This window comes from Dipteris shenzhenensis, chromosome 7 (genome assembly GCF_047967505.1).
Source record: "Dipteris shenzhenensis isolate YYH24624 ecotype China chromosome 7, Dip_SZ_1.0, whole genome shotgun sequence".
Classification (NCBI taxonomy): Eukaryota; Viridiplantae; Streptophyta; class Polypodiopsida; order Gleicheniales; family Dipteridaceae; genus Dipteris; species Dipteris shenzhenensis.
Window position 1 is genome coordinate 48,213,893 of NC_141602.1, and position 5,966 is coordinate 48,219,858.

Below are 5,966 nucleotides of genomic sequence, written 5' to 3' on the forward strand. Positions count from 1 at the left end.
GGAGCAGCAAATGGACTCAGATTGGAGAAGTTGAACAGTGGGAAAGGTCGAGCAACCGGAAAGCTGGGAGTACGAGAAGGAAGGAGCAATAAAAGTACTATGAAAGGAAGTTAAGAGCCTGAGTAAGAGAGGGGGCAAGAGGGAAGTAGGCAATGAAGAAGTAGAGATGAAGGAAGGCAAAAGGAGCGGTCTAAGAACAGTGAAGATAAGAAGTGGAGTAATAACACACAAAGAACAGTGGCAGTGGAGAGAACATGATAGGTGGCAAGCGGTGGAGCAAATAGTTAGGTGGAGATAGGGTTAGATAAAAGGGGTTAGGTAAGTACAAGGTTAGTTAATAAAAGGGGTCGGGGACTAGGCACGCCCATTAGCAAAATTACAAGAAAAATAAATTGTGTACAATTGTAGCTTGTCTCAGGTTAGAATAAAATTATGACCATTAACTTAATTTAGAAAATACACAACAAAAAAAGAAGAAACTAAAAAGGTTCTGAGGACAATGATTATGTAAAGAAACCACAAGATTAAGAAGAACAAAATAGAACTAGTGTAAGGAAAAAATGAGATCAAATGGAATTAATTGTGAGTGAGTAAGAGGTCGAGGGTAGTGGAAAGAAGCACAAAAGGGAGATAGACTACAAGGGAGAAAGATGCTAAAGTTAATAAGGTGCAACACAAAGGGAAAGGGGGTAGTGAAGGTGACGGAAAGAAGCAAGAGAAAGAGATGATAAGACTATAGCTGGAGGTCAGCTATATAAAGGAAACTAGTAGGTAGTTAGGCAAGAATTGGTGGTACAATACACTAGGGAACATGGGGCAGTGGTAACAAGGGTAATAGGGGAAGGTCTAGGGGAGTTTTGTAAAGAAACATAAGGGCTTAGGGGGGTATTAAAGGAGAAAGGTGTGGTTAAAGGAGCAGTCAACATTATCCACTAAAAAGAATGTGTTCTAAGAAGGGGGGCAATATACTTAAGGGACTATGTTTTGAGTAAGAGTGTGTGTGGGTTAGGTTTAATTTTTAAATGGGGGGATAATTATGCTAATAAATATAACAAAATATTCTAATAAGGATCAAAATTGACTAATTAAGACAAAAATCAAAGTGCGAGTGTGTGTGTGTGTGTGTGTGTGTGTAGTGAGGGGTATAATATTTAGTGAAGGGTAATTAAGGTTGGGTGTGTGTGCACTATATGTGAAAGTAAGGATACTTTAATTGTCCATAAATATAAGAATGCTCATAAACCTAAGAGAATATTTATTTGTCCAAAACCATAGAAAATACATGAGAATAATGCCTATACACATAAGAAACACTATGCCAATAATGCCTTTAGACAAAATTGATGTCACTAATTCCCAATCGAAAAAGAAATGTGTGAGACTCTTGTAAATTGAGTGTGTGTGTGTGTGTGTGTGTGTGTGTAAAAATAGAAAGAGAGTATGTCCCCCTATACATTGATACATACATTTAAGTATTTGTATGTGGCATTTTAGTTTAGTTCATTTCTTCTTATACCACCACCAAGAGGGAAGGTCTCGCCATGGTCTATGCAGTAAAGAAGTTCAGGCACTACTTGTTAGCTAACAAGTTTGTCTTCTTCATGGACCATCAAGCGTTGCTAGACTTGGTCAACAAACCCTGCATGACGGGGCACATCACGAGGTGGATGCGGATCCTGCTAGAATTCGACTTCATAGTCGCTGTCTATAAGGTAAAAACCCACGTTTGAGTCGACCACCTATCGAGGATCCCAAACAGTGAGGCTCCAATGGGAGTAGAAGATGATCTCCCTGATGCTTCCCTCTTCTTCCTTGATGTCATTCCCGAATCGGCCTCCTAAATTAGCCACTACTTAGCCAATGGAATACCCCTAGGCCAGGACCTTAAGAAGGATAGAGCCCATAAACTCAAGGATGCAGCACCATATCAGCTGATAGAAGGCCAACTATACCGCATGGGCAAGGATGGCATACTGCGAAGATGCGTGTGCAAACAGGAATACATCGAGGTGCTTGAAGAAGACCACTCAAGAATCACAGGAGGTCATTTTGTCACCAATGTTACAGCATGTGAAGGGCTGCAAGTTGGTCTATGGTGGCCAACGCTCTTCGGAGATGTGGCCAAATTCATCAAAGGATGTCAATCTATAGAGTCTTCCACTACACAAGATTGTGAGATTGGATAGATGGCTTAAGTGTACTAAATGTATGAGAATGCTTGAGGGGCAGATTTATATTTAAAGCCTCTATTGACTGGCAAGTTCTTTGCATTGTGATAAATGCAGGTACTAACAACAATAGAAATACATGTCAAATAATCTTGATAAGCCATCTTAGGCTTTCCTCCAAGAGTTGGTTTTGGTTTAGAGGATTTTTCTTGTGGGAAACCTTTCTTTATTGGACAATCAAACTTGGTGTGACCCAGTTCCTCGCAGATGAAACAAGGCCTTTATTGCATGGGCATACAATCTTTCTAGACAGCTTGCCACGCAAGTACATATCTCAACACGTGACCTTTACATATAGTCATCCCAAACACCATGCATAGCTCAACACTCCATTCTTTTACTAGATAGGAAAATAGTGCATGACACATGGCAATTTGTAGAATAGTACAACCCCATTGCATTGGCTTATAGTGCAGAGAACACTTCACCTCACTCTAAAACCATTTCATTTGTTCAATAAGAGAGATATTTTAGCATTTTTAAAGATAGTGCAATGGTCACACTTTGCCCACCATGCTAATTTGGGAATTTGAGAAGATGTTTTTGCTTTTTTTATAGCTATTTTAGTGCACAAAAATGTAAATCAACCACTTTTTTCCCTAGAGCTATGCTATACTTACAATAGATGTTTATTGAAAATTTAGAGCTCTTCTAATACATGCTCGTGATCACACAGACACTAATTCCAAAAACTACATTGTCACGTGTATTCAAGCGGGTATATTAGAAATCCCTTAGCATCCTAATAATCATTGCGATGGCCGGAATGCACTTTTTTACCATTATTTGAGCACTGGGCACTTTTAGTGCATGCTCATGATCTCACAAAAGACACTCATTCTTTAGGATTTAAGATTTTTTTAATGATCTATTGATTATATAAAAAACTAGTCTATCACTTGCGTTTAAGGGGTATATTAGAAATCCCTTAGCATCCCAAACACAACTATGGCAGGAATGCAATTTTGGGGCACTTCTTAGCACTTTTAGAGCATGATCATGATTTCATAGAGGCTCTCATGTGAATTAAAGGGGTATATTAGAAATCCATTAGCACCCAAGTAGTGTCCCAAACCATCTACTCTTGACTTTAAAATTTATCGCCCCATACTCTACTACAAAATCACAGTCTACTATAGATTTGTATTGTAACAATCCAAGCTAATTCACCATTTGGTAAGAGTATATGAGAAAAGAGAAACGTATTTGTTTTATTAAAAATTTTGGCAACATAATATTGATATTTTTATGTCAACCTTGGGCTCTACGATTGGTCATTTGCATCCCAAAATAGGCCAGGCATAAGCAAGGTACCTCTACTTTGAAAGGAATACTAGCCCACCAACAAAGCTTTACTTCAAAGGAATATTGTCCTACTATGCAAGCCTTTGAAGTAGGTCAAACATAAATGGAATAAGGATGCTAACAAGTAAAAGAGGCAAACGGAGAGAAATCTTCCATTAAAATGAGAAAATTTTTCTATAAAAATGCAAACTCCTTCATCAACATCTACATGGGATCCGTAGGAAACACCTAAGTATAGGTTGGGTCATGTTGACCTTGAGACCTATCAAGAACCATTGGATAGCACGAAGCCTGGGTGCAACACACGGAACTATAACCTCATTATAAAATGTGTGTAATGCAATACCACCACCTTCGAGGAGGAAGAAGATAGAAGAGGGACAATGTTGGTAATAGCAGTAGGCATGTTGCTAATAGTAGGTATGTTGGTAACACTAAGGCATGGAAAATAGGGGAGGACTGGAGAAATAGTCCATGATCAATACAAAAGTAGAGTTCTTTATGGCAAATAGGGGAACCAACAAGGAGTGGGAAATAGAATATGAGCAATGGAGGAATCGCAATCTGCATGGAGACAAAGGTGCACTTTTATGCTTGTGTCTAACTATTTAGGCAGTAATTCCTAGTTAAACATATGCCATTTTAAAAATTGGCATGTCAAAATTACCATGAGCAACCTTGAATAAAACAAATTTTATATGGAACTTAAGGGGGCCCCTCTAGGGGCAAGGGCCATATTGACAAGCCATATATGTCCTAGTGGCATCATTCACCTACTTGACCACCATGGTGACAAGTAATTCCATGCAACTCATCATTATGGGTGGAATCAAGCTTCCATTCTCTTTTCATACATGCATCCAAATGATCATGAGTTTGCTTCAATCAATTTAAATTCGAGCCAAATTAATCATGCATGCTAGGGGTGGCATGTCCATATAATCATGAGTTTCATAGAGTCAATCTAGATTTGAGTCAAATAAATCACATATGCTAGTCGAGTGGCATGTATAAATAATCATGCATCCAATGCATGCCAATGAAATGTTCAATTGCATGGGAAAAGGCAGTAGAAAAAACTGAGATTGTGCTTAAAAAGGCTAGAAAAGACGGGGAAAAAATCAGGGCTCAGAGGATGGACACAATTCAAGACACTATAGTCACTAGAGGTGCTAGGCAGACAAGAAGACCCCCTTGCAAAAAAGAAGACCTTAGAATACAGGAGCAAATAGTATTAGAAGACATGTGTGCTAGGCAGATAAGAAGACCCCCTTGCACAAAAGAAGACCTTAGATTCTTTGTTGCCTTTTAGAACCTTATTAAATGAGACTTTGTGGCAATGGCCAATTGGGCAATGCTAACTAGCCAATTAACGAAAGATGTGAATGTGTTTCTCATCAAGATTATCCCAAGAGACATAATCGGCTAAAGGTGAGAGATTGGAGGCCTATAACTATGCTAAACACTTCATATAAAATATAGTTAAAGCTCTAGATTGTAGGATCAGAGACATCTACATGAAAGTGGTTAAAACTTGATAGGGAGCAGAATGGATTTATCATGGGGCATGACATTTATGAGAACATTTTGAACGTCTCCTTTGTGCTAGATTATTCCACAACCATGGATCAAAGGTGTGCCTTGTTAGGCTTTTGACTATGATCATGCCTATGATAGGGTACAATGGGATTTTATGCTAGTGGTGTTGAATAAGCTTGGATTTGGAGAAGACTTTTGTCGCATGCTGAGTGCTTCATTCCAAAATGCCTCGTTAGTAATATGTTTGAATGAATGTGCTATGGGGTAATCCCCACTTTGGAGATCAATGAGGTAGGGGTTCCCCCTAGTGCCTCTCATATTTGCAGTGTGTACCATCCTATTGCAAAGAATTGTAGGAGGGAAGAATTTAGGGGCTAGTGCTCCCATCAAGGGACCAATTTTGCTCACATCTATTCATGGATGACACAGTGCATGACTTAATCTTTCAATGCTATGAGTTATTGTAGGTAGACTTTCTTTTTTTTTTAGCACCAAAAAAAAGATTTATATTATCATCATATGAACTTTATACATCATCAGCCTCTACATCATAGGAGGAAAAAGGTCTACTATTGTCAAAATTATTGAGTGTTGTGATGAGTCTGGAAAGCAAAAAGGGAACAACAAACAAAGTCTACACAAGGCAGAAAGGGTGGGACAATCCTTCCACTTAGCTACTCTGAAAGGTCTAACTAGCTTCATATTTCTGAGAAGAAGTTGTGCCCAATTACAATCTAGGTTCATGATGACTTTGATTACCCAATTTGTAGATAGTTTTTTGGTAGCAAGGGCCATATCAAGCACCCCTAACCCCCCTTCTTCCTTAGGTTTAATGTAGAAGAACCATCTGACCTTGGAAATTCTAGTGTTTCCCCCTAGAGGAAGGATGTGGAA